This window comes from Ambystoma mexicanum (assembly GCF_040938575.1).
Source record: "Ambystoma mexicanum isolate Mex_15411 chromosome 12 unlocalized genomic scaffold, UKY_AmexF1_1 Mex_chr12_unloc.1, whole genome shotgun sequence".
NCBI lineage: Eukaryota > Metazoa > Chordata > Amphibia > Caudata > Ambystomatidae > Ambystoma > Ambystoma mexicanum.
In genome coordinates, this window is record NW_027182322.1 from 12,869,721 (window position 1) to 12,886,132 (window position 16,412).

At 36.1% G+C, this 16,412-nt stretch overlaps 14 non-coding genes across 14 annotated transcripts; all 14 read left to right on the plus strand.

Annotated features, from left to right (window-relative positions):
- The first annotated feature begins 609 nt into the window (after positions 1 to 609).
- Positions 610 to 699, plus strand: TRNAR-UCU (transfer RNA arginine (anticodon UCU)). Its single transcript is given in 2 exon segments — positions 610 to 646; positions 664 to 699. It is a non-coding gene; the product is annotated as a tRNA-Arg (tRNA).
- Positions 700 to 2,140: 1,441 nt separating this feature from the next.
- On the plus strand, positions 2,141 to 2,230 carry TRNAR-UCU (transfer RNA arginine (anticodon UCU)). Its single transcript is given in 2 exon segments — positions 2,141 to 2,177; positions 2,195 to 2,230. It is a non-coding gene; the product is annotated as a tRNA-Arg (tRNA).
- Positions 2,231 to 3,673: 1,443 nt separating this feature from the next.
- TRNAR-UCU (transfer RNA arginine (anticodon UCU)) lies at positions 3,674 to 3,763 on the plus strand. The gene is given in 2 exon segments: positions 3,674 to 3,710; positions 3,728 to 3,763. It is a non-coding gene; the product is annotated as a tRNA-Arg (tRNA).
- Positions 3,764 to 4,439: 676 nt separating this feature from the next.
- On the plus strand, positions 4,440 to 4,529 carry TRNAR-UCU (transfer RNA arginine (anticodon UCU)). The gene is given in 2 exon segments: positions 4,440 to 4,476; positions 4,494 to 4,529. It is a non-coding gene; the product is annotated as a tRNA-Arg (tRNA).
- A 677-nt stretch (positions 4,530 to 5,206) lies between these two features.
- On the plus strand, positions 5,207 to 5,296 carry TRNAR-UCU (transfer RNA arginine (anticodon UCU)). The gene is given in 2 exon segments: positions 5,207 to 5,243; positions 5,261 to 5,296. It is a non-coding gene; the product is annotated as a tRNA-Arg (tRNA).
- A 676-nt stretch (positions 5,297 to 5,972) lies between these two features.
- Positions 5,973 to 6,062, plus strand: TRNAR-UCU (transfer RNA arginine (anticodon UCU)). The gene is given in 2 exon segments: positions 5,973 to 6,009; positions 6,027 to 6,062. It is a non-coding gene; the product is annotated as a tRNA-Arg (tRNA).
- Positions 6,063 to 6,738: 676 nt separating this feature from the next.
- TRNAR-UCU (transfer RNA arginine (anticodon UCU)) lies at positions 6,739 to 6,828 on the plus strand. Its single transcript is given in 2 exon segments — positions 6,739 to 6,775; positions 6,793 to 6,828. It is a non-coding gene; the product is annotated as a tRNA-Arg (tRNA).
- A 1,441-nt stretch (positions 6,829 to 8,269) lies between these two features.
- Positions 8,270 to 8,359, plus strand: TRNAR-UCU (transfer RNA arginine (anticodon UCU)). Its single transcript is given in 2 exon segments — positions 8,270 to 8,306; positions 8,324 to 8,359. It is a non-coding gene; the product is annotated as a tRNA-Arg (tRNA).
- A 1,442-nt stretch (positions 8,360 to 9,801) lies between these two features.
- On the plus strand, positions 9,802 to 9,891 carry TRNAR-UCU (transfer RNA arginine (anticodon UCU)). Its single transcript is given in 2 exon segments — positions 9,802 to 9,838; positions 9,856 to 9,891. It is a non-coding gene; the product is annotated as a tRNA-Arg (tRNA).
- Positions 9,892 to 10,567: 676 nt separating this feature from the next.
- Positions 10,568 to 10,657, plus strand: TRNAR-UCU (transfer RNA arginine (anticodon UCU)). The gene is given in 2 exon segments: positions 10,568 to 10,604; positions 10,622 to 10,657. It is a non-coding gene; the product is annotated as a tRNA-Arg (tRNA).
- A 676-nt stretch (positions 10,658 to 11,333) lies between these two features.
- On the plus strand, positions 11,334 to 11,423 carry TRNAR-UCU (transfer RNA arginine (anticodon UCU)). Its single transcript is given in 2 exon segments — positions 11,334 to 11,370; positions 11,388 to 11,423. It is a non-coding gene; the product is annotated as a tRNA-Arg (tRNA).
- A 1,442-nt stretch (positions 11,424 to 12,865) lies between these two features.
- Positions 12,866 to 12,955, plus strand: TRNAR-UCU (transfer RNA arginine (anticodon UCU)). The gene is given in 2 exon segments: positions 12,866 to 12,902; positions 12,920 to 12,955. It is a non-coding gene; the product is annotated as a tRNA-Arg (tRNA).
- A 676-nt stretch (positions 12,956 to 13,631) lies between these two features.
- On the plus strand, positions 13,632 to 13,721 carry TRNAR-UCU (transfer RNA arginine (anticodon UCU)). The gene is given in 2 exon segments: positions 13,632 to 13,668; positions 13,686 to 13,721. It is a non-coding gene; the product is annotated as a tRNA-Arg (tRNA).
- A 2,206-nt stretch (positions 13,722 to 15,927) lies between these two features.
- TRNAR-UCU (transfer RNA arginine (anticodon UCU)) lies at positions 15,928 to 16,017 on the plus strand. The gene is given in 2 exon segments: positions 15,928 to 15,964; positions 15,982 to 16,017. It is a non-coding gene; the product is annotated as a tRNA-Arg (tRNA).
- The last annotated feature ends 395 nt before the right edge of the window (positions 16,018 to 16,412 follow it).

Here is a 16,412-nt window from a genome sequence, read left to right on the forward strand (position 1 = left end):
CTTTAATCTTAGTATGTGACCCAAGTTGAACCTATGTATCTAATACAGCATGCAACTGAATCAAAAGCAGTCTGCCTTCCATTGCAACAGGAACATATTGCTCATAAGCAATACAACATCACTGCCAGAAACTTTGCACTTTCCTAATGTATCCTTCCTTCAGAAACATTGTCTTTATAATAGCTGTAAATGAGATAGACCAAAAACACGACACCCTACACTCAGACATTTGTTTCTAGCGACATATAAAGTAAAATCTTCTTTCAAAGCTATTTATGGTATATTCTCTTTGTGTTTTTGTATTGTTAACCAATTGTATGGCTGCACTTTTTATCCAGTTCTTTTTTATTAAGGTATGGAATTGTTGTCCAAACGTATTCAGTTTGCAAGAAAATACAGTAATACCCTATTCTCCGAATTTATCCCTAAAGGAACAAATGTGTAGTTCAAGGTTTCACCCAGAAGTGTGATTCTTCTACAGACATTTTATGTTTCAGAAAACAATTATTCTTTCTTGTATCCCAGAAGGCTTGATAATATGATGTGAAGTAAACACTGGATTGACAAAACCTCGATCATCCCCTGATGTACGCAAGTTGATTGTCATCTGGCTCTGTGGCGCAATGGATAGCGCGTTGGACTTCTAAGTGAATTGGCAAAGTCATTCAAAGGTTGTGGGTTCGAATCCCACCAGAGTCGCATTTTTTACTTTCTTATTCAAACAAGGAACATTATGCATGTGAGGAATGTTTATTTTTGGCCGATGCTTTAATCTTAGTATGTGACCCAAGTTGAACCTATGTATCTAATACAGCATGCAACTGAATCAAAAGCAGTCTGCCTTCCATTGCAACAGGAACATATTGCTCATAAGCAATACAACATCACTGCCAGAAACTTTGCACTTTCCTAATGTATCCTTCCTTCAGAAACATTGTCTTTATAATAGCTGTAAATGAGATAGACCAAAAACACGACACCCTACACTCAGACATTTGTTTCTAGCGACATATAAAGTAAAATCTTCTTTCAAAGCTATTTATGGTATATTCTCTTTGTGTTTTTGTATTGTTAACCAATTGTATGGCTGCACTTTTTATCCAGTTCTTTTTTATTAAGGTATGGAATTGTTGTCCAAACGTATTCAGTTTGCAAGAAAATACAGTAATACCCTATTCTCCGAATTTATCCCTAAAGGAACAAAGGTGTAGTTCAATGTTTCACCCAGAAGTGTGATTCTTCTACAGACATTTTATGTTTCAGAAAACAATTATTCTTTCTTGTATCCCAGAAGGCTTGATAATATGATGTGAAGTAAACACTGGATTGACAAAACTTCGATCATCCCTTAATGTACGCAACTTGATTTTCATCTGGCTCTGTGGTGCAATGGATAGCGCGTTGGACTTCTAAGTGAATTGGCAAAGTCATTCAAAGTTTGTGGGTTCGAATCCCACCAGGGTCGCATTTTTTACTTTCTTATTCAAACAAGGAACATTATGCATGTGAGGAATGTTTATTTTTGGCCGATGCTTTAATCTTAGTATTTGACCCAAGTTGAACCTATGTATCTAATACAGCATGCAACTGAATCAAAAGCAGTCTGCCTTCCATTGCAACAGGAACATATTGCTCATAAGCAATACAACATCACTACCAGAAACTTGGCACTTTTCTAATGTATCCTTCCTTCAGAAACATTGTCTTTATAATAGCTGTAAATGAGATAGACCAAAACACGACACCCTACGCTCAGACATTTGTTTCTAGCGACATATAAAGTAAAATCTTCTTTCAAAGCTATTTATGGTATATTCTCTTTGTGTTTTTGTATTGTTAACCAATTGTATGTCTGCACTTTTTATCCAGTTCTTTTTTATTAAGGTATGGAATTGTTGTCCAAACCAATTCACTTGGCAAGAAAATACTGTAATACCCTATTCTCCGAATTTATCCCTAAAGGAACAAAGGTGTAGTTCAAGGTTTCACCCAGAAGTGTGATTCTTCTACAGACATTTTATGTTTCCGAAAACAATTATTCTTTCTTGTATCCCAGAAGGCTTGATAATATGATGTGAAGTAAACACCGGATTGACAAAACTTCGATCATCCCTTAATGTACTCAAGTTGATGTGCATCTGGCTCTGTGGTGCAATGGATAGCGCGTTGGACTTCTAAGTGAATTGGCAAAGTCATTCAAAGGTTGTGGGTTCAAATCCCACCAGAGTCGCATTTTTTACTTTCTTATTCAAACAAGGAACATTATGCAGGTGAGGAATGTTTATTTTTGGCCGATGCTTTAATCTTAGTATTTGACCCAAGTTGAACCAATGTATCTAATACAGCATGCAACTGAATCAAAAGCAGTCTGCCTTCCATTGCAACAGGAACATATTGCTCATAAGCAATACAACATCACTGCCAGAAACTTTGCACTTTCCTAATGTATCCTTCCTTCAGAAACATTGTCTTTATAATAGCTGTAAAAGAGATAGACCAAAAACACGACACCCTACACTCAGACATTTGTTTCTAGCGACATATAAAGTAAAATCTTCTTTCAAAGCTATTTATGGTATATTCTCTTTGTGTTTTTGTATTGTTAACCAATTGTATGGCTGCACTTTTTATCCAGTTCTTTTTTATTAAGGTATGGAATTGTTGTCCAAACGTATTCAGTTTGCAAGAAAATACAGTAATACCCTATTCTCCGAATTTATCCCTAAAGGAACAAAGGTGTAGTTCAAGGTTGCACCCAGAAGTGTGATTCTTCTACAGACATTTTATTTTTCAGAAAACAATTATTCTTTCTTGTATCCCAGAAGGCTTGATAATATGATGTGAAGTAAACACTGGATTGACAAAACTTCGATCACCCCTTAATGTACGCAAGTTGATTTTCATCTGGCTCTGTGGCGCAATGGATAGCGCGTTGGACTTCTAAGTGAATTGGCAAAGTCATTCAAAGGTTGTGGGCTCGAATCCCACCAGAGTCGCATTTTTTACTTTCTAATTCAAACAAGGAACATTATGCATGTGAGGAATGTTTATTTTTGGCCGATGCTTTAATCTTAGTATTTGACCCAAGTTGAACCTATGTATCTAATACAGCATGCAACTGAATCAAAAGCAGTCTGCCTTCCATTGCAACAGGAACATATTGCTCATAAGCAATACAACATCACTGCCAGAAACTTGGCACTTTTCTAATGTATCCTTCCTTCAGAAACATTGTCTTTATAATAGCTGTAAATGAGATAGACCAAAACACGACACCCTACACTCAGACATTTGTTTCTAGCGACATATAAAGTAAAATCTTCTTTCAAAGCTATTTATGGTATATTCTCTTTGTGTTTTTTTCTATTGTTAACCAATTGTATGGCTGCACTTTTTATCCAGTTCTTTTTTATTAAGGTATGGAATTGTTGTCCAAACGTATTCAGTTTGCAAGAAAATACAGTAATACCCTATTCTCCGAATTTATCCCTAAAGGAACAAAGGTGTAGTTCAAGGTTTCACCCAGAAGTGTGATTCTTCTACAGACATTTTATGTTTCAGAAAACAATTATTCTTTCTTGTATCCCAGAAGGCTTGATAATATGATGTGAAGTAAACACTGGATTGACAAAACCTCGATCATCCCCTGATGTACGCAAGTTGATTGTCATCTGGCTCTGTGGCGCAATGGATAGCGCGTTGGACTTCTAAGTGAATTGGCAAAGTCATTCAAAGGTTGTGGGTTCGAATCCCACCAGAGTCGCATTTTTTACTTTCTTTTTCAAACAAGGAACATTATGCATGTGAGGAATGTTTATTTTTGGCCGATGCTTTAATCTTAGTATTTGACCCAAGTTGAACCTATGTATCTAATACAGCATGCAACTGAATCAAAAGCAGTCTGCCTTCCATTGCAACAGGAACATATTGCTCATAAGCAATACAACATCACTGCCAGAAACTTTGCACTTTCCTAATGTATCCTTCCTTCAGAAACATTGTCTTTATAATAGCTGTAAATGAGATAGACCAAAAACACGACACCCTACACTCAGACATTTGTTTCTAGCGACATATAAAGTAAAATCTTCTTTCAAAGCTATTTATGGTATATTCTCTTTGTGTTTTTGTATTGTTAACCAATTGTATGGCTGCACTTTTTATCCAGTTCTTTTTTATTAAGGTATGGAATTGTTGTCCAAACGTATTCAGTTTGCAAGAAAGTACAGTAATACCCTATTCTCCGAATTTATCCCTAAAGGAACAAAGGTGTAGTTCAAGGTTTCACCCAGAAGTGTGATTCTTCTACAGACATTTTATGTTTCAGAAAACAATTATTCTTTCTTGTATCCCAGAAGGCTTGATAATATGATGTGAAGTAAACACTGGATTGACAAAACTTCGATCATCCCTTAATGTACGCAAGTTGATTTTCACCTGGCTCTGTGGCGCAATGGATAGCGCGTTGGACTTCTAAGTGAATTGGCAAAGTCATTCAAAGGTTGTGGGTTCGAATCCCACCAGAGTCGTATTTTTTACTTTCTTATTCAAACAAGGAACATTATGCATGTGAGGAATGTTTATTTTTGGCCGATGCTTTAATCTTAGTATTTGACCCAAGTTGAACCAATGTATCTAATACAGCATGCAACTGAATCAAAAGCAGTCTGCCTTCCATTGCAACAGGAACATATTGCTCATAAGGAATACAACATCACTGCCAAAAACTTTGCACTTTCCTAATGTATCCTTCCTTCAGAAACATTGTCTTTATAATAGCTGTAAATGAGATGGACCAAAAACACGACACCCTACACTCAGACATTTGTTTCTAGCGACATATAAAGTAAAATATTCTTTCAAAACTATTTATGGTATATTCTCTTTGTGTTTTTGTATTGTTAACCAATTGTATGTCTGCACTTTTTATCCAGTTCTTTTTTATTAAGGTATGGAATTGTTGTCCAAACCAATTCACTTGGCAAGAAAATACTGTAATACCCTATTCTCTGAATTTCTCCCCAAGCGAACAAAGGTGCAGTTCAAGGTTTCGCCCTGAACTGTGATTCTTGCTACAGACATTTTATGTTTCAGAAAACAATCATTCTTTCATGTATCCCAGAAGGCTTGATAATATGATGTGAAGTAAACACTGGATTGACAAAACCTCGATCATCCCCTGATGTACGCAAGTTGATTGTCATCTGGCTCTGTGGCGCAATGGATAGCGCGTTGGACTTCTAAGTGAATTGGCAAAGTCATTCAAAGGTTGTGGGTTCGAATCCCACCAGAGTTGCATTTTTTACTTTCTTATTCAAACAAGGAACATTATGCATGTGAGGAATGTTTATTTTTGGCCGATGCTTTAATCTTAGTATTTGACCCAAGTTGAACCTATGTATCTAATACAGCATGCAACTGAATCAAAAGCAGTCTGCCTTCCATTGCAACAGGAACATATTGCTCATAAGCAATACAACATCACTGCCAGAAACTTTGCACTTTCCTAATGTATCCTTCCTTCAGAAACATTGTCTTTATAATAGCTGTAAATGAGATAGACCAAAAACACGACACCCTACACTCAGACATTTGTTTCTAGCGACATATAAAGTAAAATATTCTTTCAAAACTATTTATGGTATATTCTCTTTGTGTTTTTGTATTGTTAACCAATTGTATGGCTGCACTTTTTATACAGTTCTTTTTTATTAAGGTATGGAATTGTTGTCCAAACGTATTCAGTTTGCAAGAAAATACAGTAATACCCTATTCTCCGAATTTATCCCTAAAGGAACAAAGGTGTAGTTCAAGGTTTCACCCAGAAGTGTGATTCTTCTACAGACATTTTATGTTTCAGAAAACAATTATTCTTTCTTGTATCCCAGAAGGCTTGATAATATGATGTGAAGTAAACACTGGATTGACAAAACCTCGATCATCCCCTGATGTACGCAAGTTGATTGTCATCTGGCTCTGTGGCGCAATGGATAGCGCGTTGGACTTCTAAGTGAATTGGCAAAGTCATTCAAAGGTTGTGGGTTCGAATCCCACCAGAGTCGCATTTTTTACTTTCTTATTCAAACAAGGAACATTATGCATGTGAGGAAAGTTTATTTTTGGCCGATGCTTTAATCTTAGTATGTGACCCAAGTTGAACCTATGTATCTAATACAGCATGCAACTGAATCAAAAGCAGTCTGCCTTCCATTGCAACAGGAACATATTGCTCATAAGCAATACAACATCACTGCCAGAAACTTTGCACTTTCCTAATGTATCCTTCCTTCAGAAACATTGTCTTTATAATAGCTGTAAATGAGATAGACCAAAAACACGACACCCTACACTCAGACATTTGTTTCTAGCGACATATAAAGTAAAATCTTCTTTCAAAGCTATTTATGGTATATTCTCTTTGTGTTTTTGTATTGTTAACCAATTGTATGGCTGCACTTTTTATCCAGTTCTTTTTTATTAAGGTATGGAATTGTTGTCCAAACGTATTCAGTTTGCAAGAAAATACAGTAATACCCTATTCTCCGAATTTATCCCTAAAGGAACAAATGTGTAGTTCAAGGGTTCACCCAGAAGTGTGATTCTTCTACAGACATTTTATGTTTCAGAAAACAATTATTCTTTCTTGTATCCCAGAAGGCTTGATAATATGATGTGAAGTAAACACTGGATTGACAAAACCTCGATCATCCCCTGATGTACGCAAGTTGATTGTCATCTGGCTCTGTGGCGCAATGGATAGCGCGTTGGACTTCTAAGTGAATTGGCAAAGTCATTCAAAGGTTGTGGGTTCGAATCCCACCAGAGTCGCATTTTTTACTTTCTTATTCAAACAAGGAACATTATGCATGTGAGGAATGTTTATTTTTGGCCGATGCTTTAATCTTAGTATGTGACCCAAGTTGAACCTATGTATCTAATACAGCATGCAACTGAATCAAAAGCAGTCTGCCTTCCATTGCAACAGGAACATATTGCTCATAAGCAATACAACATCACTGCCAGAAACTTTGCACTTTCCTAATGTATCCTTCCTTCAGAAACATTGTCTTTATAATAGCTGTAAATGAGATAGACCAAAAACACGACACCCTACACTCAGACATTTGTTTCTAGCGACATATAAAGTAAAATCTTCTTTCAAAGCTATTTATGGTATATTCTCTTTGTGTTTTTGTATTGTTAACCAATTGTATGGCTGCACTTTTTATCCAGTTCTTTTTTATTAAGGTATGGAATTGTTGTCCAAACGTATTCAGTTTGCAAGAAAATACAGTAATACCCTATTCTCCGAATTTATCCCTAAAGGAACAAAGGTGTAGTTCAATGTTTCACCCAGAAGTGTGATTCTTCTACAGACATTTTATGTTTCAGAAAACAATTATTCTTTCTTGTATCCCAGAAGGCTTGATAATATGATGTGAAGTAAACACTGGATTGACAAAACTTCGATCATCCCTTAATGTACGCAACTTGATTTTCATCTGGCTCTGTGGTGCAATGGATAGCGCGTTGGACTTCTAAGTGAATTGGCAAAGTCATTCAAAGTTTGTGGGTTCGAATCCCACCAGGGTCGCATTTTTTACTTTCTTATTCAAACAAGGAACATTATGCATGTGAGGAATGTTTATTTTTGGCCGATGCTTTAATCTTAGTATTTGACCCAAGTTGAACCTATGTATCTAATACAGCATGCAACTGAATCAAAAGCAGTCTGCCTTCCATTGCAACAGGAACATATTGCTCATAAGCAATACAACATCACTACCAGAAACTTGGCACTTTTCTAATGTATCCTTCCTTCAGAAACATTGTCTTTATAATAGCTGTAAATGAGATAGACCAAAACACGACACCCTACGCTCAGACATTTGTTTCTAGCGACATATAAAGTAAAATCTTCTTTCAAAGCTATTTATGGTATATTCTCTTTGTGTTTTTGTATTGTTAACCAATTGTATGTCTGCACTTTTTATCCAGTTCTTTTTTATTAAGGTATGGAATTGTTGTCCAAACCAATTCACTTGGCAAGAAAATACTGTAATACCCTATTCTCCGAATTTATCCCTAAAGGAACAAAGGTGTAGTTCAAGGTTTCACCCAGAAGTGTGATTCTTCTACAGACATTTTATGTTTCCGAAAACAATTATTCTTTCTTGTATCCCAGAAGGCTTGATAATATGATGTGAAGTAAACACCGGATTGACAAAACTTCGATCATCCCTTAATGTACTCAAGTTGATGTGCATCTGGCTCTGTGGTGCAATGGATAGCGCGTTGGACTTCTAAGTGAATTGGCAAAGTCATTCAAAGGTTGTGGGTTCGAATCCCACCAGAGTCGCATTTTTTACTTTCTTATTCAAACAAGGAACATTATGCAGGTGAGGAATGTTTATTTTTGGCCGATGCTTTAATCTTAGTATTTGACCCAAGTTGAACCAATGTATCTAATACAGCATGCAACTGAATCAAAAGCAGTCTGCCTTCCATTGCAACAGGAACATATTGCTCATAAGCAATACAACATCACTGCCAGAAACTTTGCACTTTCCTAATGTATCCTTCCTTCAGAAACATTGTCTTTATAATAGCTGTAAATGAGATAGACCAAAAACACAACACCCTACACTCAGACATTTGTTTCTAGCGACATATAAAGTAAAATATTCTTTCAAAACTATTTATGGTATATTCTCTTTGTGTTTTTGTATTGTTAACCAATTGTATGGCTGCACTTTTTATCCAGTTCTTTTTTATTAAGGTATGGAATTGTTGTCCAAACGTATTCAGTTTGCAAGAAAAAACAGTAATACCCTATTCTCCGAATTTATCCCTAAAGGAACAAAGGTGTAGTTCAAGGTTTCACCCAGAAGTGTGATTCTTCTACAGACATTTTATGTTTCGGAAAACAATTATTCTTTCTTGTACCCCAGAAGGCTTGATAATATGATGTGAAGTAAACACTGGATTGACAAAACGTCGATCATCCCTTACTGTACGCAAGTGGATTTTTATCTCCCTCTGTGGCGCAATGGATAGCGCGTTGGACTTCTAAGTGAATTTGCAAAGTCATTCAAAGGTTGTGGGTTTGAATCCCACCAGAGTCGCATTTTTTACTTTCTTATTCAAACAAGGAACATTATGCATGTGAGGAATGTCTTTTTTGGCCGATGCTTTAATCTTAGTATTTGACCCAAGTTGAACCTATGTATCTAATACAGCATGCAACTGAATCAAAAGCAGTCTGCCTTCCATTGCAACAGGAACATATTGCTCATAAGCAATACAACATCACTGCCAGAAACTTTGCACTTTCCTAATGTATCCTTCCTTCAGAAACATTGTCTTTATAATAGCTGTAAATGAGATGGACCAAAAACACGACACCCTACACTCAGAAATTTGTTTCTAGCGACATATAAAGTAAAATATTCTTTCAAAACTATTTATGGTATATTCTCTTTGTGTTTTTGTATTGTTAACCAATTGTATGTCTGCACTTTTTATCCAGTTCTTTTTTATTAAGGTATGGAATTGTTGTCCAAACCAATTCACTTGGCAAGAAAATACTGTAATACCCTATTCTCTGAATTTCTCCCCAAGCGAACAAAGGTGCAGTTCAAGGTTTCGCCCTGAACTGTGATTCTTGCTACAGACATTTTATGTTTCAGAAAACAATCATTCTTTCATGTATCCCAGAAGGCTTGATAATATGATGTGAAGTAAACACTGGATTGACAAAACCTCGATCATCCCTTGATGTACGCAAGTTGATTGTCATCTGGCTCTGTGGCGCAATGGATAGCGCGTTGGACTTCTAAGTGAATTGGCAAAGTCATTCAAAGGTTGTGGGTTCGAATCCCACCAGAGTTGCATTTTTTACTTTCTTATTCAAACAAGGAACATTATGCATGTGAGGAATGTTTATTTTTGGCCGATGCTTTAATCTTAGTATTTGACCCAAGTTGAACCTATGTATCTAATACAGCATGCAACTGAATCAAAAGCAGTCTGCCTTCCATTGCAACAGGAACATATTGCTCATAAGCAATACAACATCACTGCCAGAAACTTTGCACTTTCCTAATGTATCCTTCCTTCAGAAACATTGTCTTTATAATAGCTGTAAATGAGATAGACCAAAAACACGACACCCTACACTCAGACATTTGTTTCTAGCGACATATAAAGTAAAATATTCTTTCAAAACTATTTATGGTATATTCTCTTTGTGTTTTTGTATTGTTAACCAATTGTATGGCTGCACTTTTTATACAGTTCTTTTTTATTAAGGTATGGAATTGTTGTCCAAACGTATTCAGTTTGCAAGAAAATACAGTAATACCCTATTCTCCGAATTTATCCCTAAAGGAACAAATGTGTAGTTCAAGGTTTCACCCAGAAGTGTGATTCTTCTACAGACATTTTATGTTTCAGAAAACAATTATTCTTTCTTGTATCCCAGAAGGCTTGATAATATGATGTGAAGTAAACACTGGATTGACAAAACCTCGATCATCCCCTGATGTACGCAAGTTGATTGTCATCTGGCTCTGTGGCGCAATGGATAGCGCGTTGGACTTCTAAGTGAATTGGCAAAGTCATTCAAAGGTTGTGGGTTCGAATCCCACCAGAGTCGCATTTTTTACTTTCTTATTCAAACAAGGAACATTATGCATGTGAGGAATGTTTATTTTTGGCCGATGCTTTAATCTTAGTATGTGACCCAAGTTGAACCTATGTATCTAATACAGCATGCAACTGAATCAAAAGCAGTCTGCCTTCCATTGCAACAGTAACATATTGCTCATAAGCAATACAACATCACTGCCAGAAACTTTGCACTTTCCTAATGTATCCTTCGTTCAGAAACATTGTCTTTATAATAGCTGTAAATGAGATAGACCAAAAACACGACACCCTACACTCAGACATTTGTTTCTAGCGACATATAAAGTAAAATCTTCTTTCAAAGCTATTTATGGTATATTCTCTTTGTGTTTTTGTATTGTTAACCAATTGTATGGCTGCACTTTTTATCCAGTTCTTTTTTATTAAGGTATGGAATTGTTGTCCAAACGTATTCAGTTTGCAAGAAAATACAGTAATACCCTATTCTCCGAATTTATCCCTAAAGGAACAAAGGTGTAGTTCAAGGTTTCACCCAGAAGTGTGATTCTTCTACAGACATTTTATGTTTCAGAAAACAATTATTCTTTCTTGTATCCCAGAAGGCTTGATAATATGATGTGAAGTAAACACTGGATTGACAAAACCTCGATCATCCCCTGATGTACGCAAGTTGATTGTCATCTGGCTCTGTGGCGCAATGGATAGCGCGTTGGACTTCTAAGTGAATTGGCAAAGTCATTCAAAGGTTGTGGGTTCGAATCCCACCAGAGTCGCATTTTTTACTTTCTTATTCAAACAAGGAACATTATGCATGTGAGGAATGTTTATTTTTGGCCGATGCTTTAATCTTAGTATGTGACCCAAGTTGAACCTATGTATCTAATACAGCATGCAACTGAATCAAAAGCAGTCTGCCTTCCATTGCAACAGGAACATATTGCTCATAAGCAATACAACATCACTGCCAGAAACTTTGCACTTTCCTAATGTATCCTTCCTTCAGAAACATTGTCTTTATAATAGCTGTAAATGAGATAGACCAAAAACACGACACCCTACACTCAGACATTTGTTTCTAGCGACATATAAAGTAAAATCTTCTTTCAAAACTATTTATGGTATATTCTCTTTGTGTTTTTGTATTGTTAACCAATTGTATGGCTGCACTTTTTATACAGTTCTTTTTTATTAAGGTATGGAATTGTTGTCCAAACGTATTCAGTTTGCAAGAAAATACAGTAATACCCTATTCTCCGAATTTATCCCTAAAGGAACAAAGGTGTAGTTCAAGGTTTCACCCAGAAGTGTGATTCTTCTACAGACATTTTATGTTTCAGAAAACAATTATTCTTTCTTGTATCCCAGAAGGCTTGATAATATGATGTGAAGTAAACACTGGATTGACAAAACTTCGATCATCCCTTAATGTACGCAAGTTGATTTTCATCTGGATCTGTGGCGCAATGGATAGCGCGTTGGACTTCTAAGTAAATTGGCAAAGTCATTCAAAGGTTGTGGGTTCGAATCCCACCAGAGTAGTATTTTTTACTTTCTTATTCAAACAAGGAACATTATGCATGTGAGGAATGTTTATTTTTGGCCGATGCTTTAATCTTAGTATTTGACCCAAGTTGAACCAATGTATCTAATACAGCATGCAACTGAATCAAAAGCAGTCTGCCTTCCATTGCAACAGGAACATATTGCTCATAAGGAATACAACATCACTGCCAGAAACTTTGCACTTTCCTAATGTATCCTTCCTTCAGAAACATTGTCTTTATAATAGCTGTAAATGAGATAGACCAAAAACACAACACCCTACACTCAGACATTTGTTTCTAGCGACATATAAAGTAAAATATTCTTTCAAAACTATTTATGGTATATTCTCTTTGTGTTTTTGTATTGTTAACCAATTGTATGGCTGCACTTTTTATCCAGTTCTTTTTTATTAAGGTATGGAATTGTTGTCCAAACGTATTCAGTTTGCAAGAAAATACAGTAATACCCTATTCTCCGAATTTATCCCTAAAGGAACAAAGGTGTAGTTCAAGGTTTCACCCAGAAGTGTGATTCTTCTACAGACATTTTATGTTTCAGAAAACAATTATTCTTTCTTGTATCCCAGAAGGCTTGATAATATGATGTGAAGTAAACACTGGATTGACAAAACCTCGATCATCCCCTGATGTACGCAAGTTGATTGTCATCTGGCTCTGTGGCGCAATGGATAGCGCGTTGGACTTCTAAGTGAATTGGCAAAGTCATTCAAAGGTTGTGGGTTCGAATCCCACCAGAGTCGCATTTTTTACTTTCTTATTCAAACAAGGAACATTATGCATGTGAGGAATGTTTATTTTTGGCCGATGCTTTAATCTTAGTATGTGACCCAAGTTGAACCTATGTATCTAATACAGCATGCAACTGAATCAAAAGCAGTCTGCCTTCCATTGCAACAGGAACATATTGCTCATAAGGAATACAACATCACTGCCAGAAACTTTGCACTTTCCTAATGTATCCTTCGTTCAGAAACATTGTCTTTATAATAGCTGTAAATGAGATAGACCAAAAACACGACACCCTACACTCAGACATTTGTTTCTAGCGACATATAAAGTAAAATCTTCTTTCAAAGCTATTTATGGTATATTCTCTTTGTGTTTTTGTATTGTTAACCAATTGTATGGCTGCACTTTTTATCCAGTTCTTTTTTATTAAGGTATGGAATTGTTGTCCAAACGTATTCAGTTTGCAAGAAAATACAGTAATACCCTATTCTCCGAATTTATCCCTAAAGGAACAAAGGTGTAGTTCAAGGTTTCACCCAGAAGTGTGATTCTTCTACAGACATTTTATGTTTCAGAAAACAATTATTCTTTCTTGTATCCCAGAAGGCTTGATAATATGATGTGAAGTAAACACTGGATTGACAAAACCTCGATCATCCCCTGATGTACGCAAGTTGATTGTCATCTGGCTCTGTGGCGCAATGGATAGCGCGTTGGACTTCTAAGTGAATTGGCAAAGTCATTCAAAGGTTGTGGGTTCGAATCCCACCAGAGTCGCATTTTTTACTTTCTTATTCAAACAAGGAACATTATGCATGTGAGGAATGTTTATTTTTGGCCGATGCTTTAATCTTAGTATGTGACCCAAGATGAACCTATGTATCTAATACAGCATGCAACTGAATCAAAAGCAGTCTGCCTTCCATTGCAACAGGAACATATTGCTCATAAGCAATACAACATCACTGCCAGAAACTTTGCACTTTCCTAATGTATCCTTCCTTCAGAAACATTGTCTTTATAATAGCTGTAAATGAGATAGACCAAAAACACGACACCCTACACTCAGACATTTGTTTCTAGCGACATATAAAGTAAAATCTTCTTTCAAAGCTATTTATGGTATATTCTCTTTGTGTTTTTGTATTGTGAACCAATTGTATGGCTGCACTTTTTATCCAGTTCTTTTTTATTAAGGTATGGAATTGTTGTCCAAACGTATTCAGTTTGCAAGAAAATACAGTAATACCCTATTCTCCGAATTTATCCCTAAAGGAACAAAGGTGTAGTTCAATGTTTCACCCAGAAGTGTGATTCTTCTACAGACATTTTATGTTTCAGAAAACAATTATTCTTTCTTGTATCCCAGAAGGCTTGATAATATGATGTGAAGTAAACACCGGATTGACAAAACTTCGATCATCCCTTAATGTACTCAAGTTGATGTGCATCTGGCTCTGTGGTGCAATGAATAGCGCGTTGGACTTCTAAGTGAATTGGCAAAGTCATTCAAAGGTTGTGTGTTCGAATCCCACCAGAGTCGCATTTTTTACTTTCTTATTCAAACAAGGAACATTATGCATGTGAGGAATGTTTATTTTTGGCCGATGCTTTAATCTTAGTATTTGACCCAAGTTGAACCAATGTATCTAATACAGCATGCAACTGAATCAAAAGCAGTCTGCCTTCCATTGCAACAGGAACATATTGCTCATAAGCAATACAACATCACTGCCAGAAACTTTGCACTTTCCTAATGTATCCTTCCTTCAGAAACATTGTCTTTATAATAGCTGTAAATGAGATAGACCAAAAACACGACACCCTACACTCAGACATTTGTTTCTAGCGACATATAAAGTAAAATCTTCTTTCAAAGCTATTTATGGTATATTCTCTTTGTGTTTTTGTATTGTTAACCAATTGTATGGCTGCACTTTTTATCCAGTTCTTTTTTATTAAGGTATGGAATTGTTGTCCAAACGTATTCAGTTTGCAAGAAAAAACAGTAATACCCTATTCTCCGAATTTATCCCTAAAGGAACAAAGGTGTAGTTCAAGGTTTCACCCAGAAGTGTGATTCTTCTACAGACATTTTATGTTTCGGAAAACAATTATTCTTTCTTGTATCCCAGAAGGCTTGATAATATGATGTGAAGTAAACACTGGATTGACAAAACGTCGATCATCCCTTACTGTACGCAAGTGGATTTTTATCTCCCTCTGTGGCGCAATGGATAGCGCGTTGGACTTCTAAGTGAATTTGCAAAGTCATTCAAAGGTTGTGGGTTTGAATCCCACCAGAGTTGCATTTTTTACTTTCTTATTCAAACAAGGAACATTATGCATGTGAGGAATGTCTTTTTTGGCCGATGCTTTAATCTTAGTATTTGACCCAAGTTGAACCTATGTATCTAATACAGCATGCAACTGAATCAAAAGCAGTCTGCCTTCCATTGCAACAGGAACATATTGCTCATAAGCAATACAACATCACTGCCAGAAACTTTGCACTTTCCTAATGTATCCTTCCTTCAGAAACATTGTCTTTATAATAGCTGTAAATGAGATAGACCAAAAACACAACACCCTACACTCAGACATTTGTTTCTAGCGACATATAAAGTAAAATATTCTTTCAAAACTATTTATGGTATATTCTCTTTGTGTTTTTGTATTGTTAACCAATTGTATGGCTGCACTTTTTATCCAGTTCTTTTTTATTAAGGTATGGAATTGTTGTCCAAACGTATCAGTTTGCAAGAAAATACAGTAATACCCTATTCTCCGAATTTATCCCTAAAGGAACAAAGGTGTAGTTCAAGGTTTCACCCAGAAGTGTGATTCTTCTACAGACATTTTATGTTTCAGAAAACAATTATTCTTTCTTGTATCCCAGAAGGCTTGATAATATGATGTGAAGTAAACACTGGATTGACAAAACCTCGATCATCCCCTGATGTACGCAAGTTGATTGTCATCTGGCTCTGTGGCGCAATGGATAGCGCGTTGGACTTCTAAGTGAATTGGCAAAGTCATTCAAAGGTTGTGGGTTCGAATCCCACCAGAGTCGCATTTTTTACTTTCTTATTCAAACAAGGAACATTATGCATGTGAGGAATGTTTATTTTTGGCCGATGCTTTAATCTTAGTATTTGACCCAAGTTGAACCTATGTATCTAATACAGCATGCAACTGAATCAAAAGCAGTCTGCCTTCCATTGCAACAGGAACATATTGCTCATAAGCAATACAACATCACTGTCAGAAACTTTGCACTTTCCTAATGTATCCTTCCTTCAGAAACATTGTCTTTATAATAGCTGTAAATGAGATAGACCAAAAACACGACACCCTACACTCAGACATTTGTTTCTAGCGACATATAAAGTAAAATCTTCTTTCAAAGCTATTTATGGTATATTCTCTTTGTGTTTTTGTATTGTTAACCAATTGTATGGCTGCACT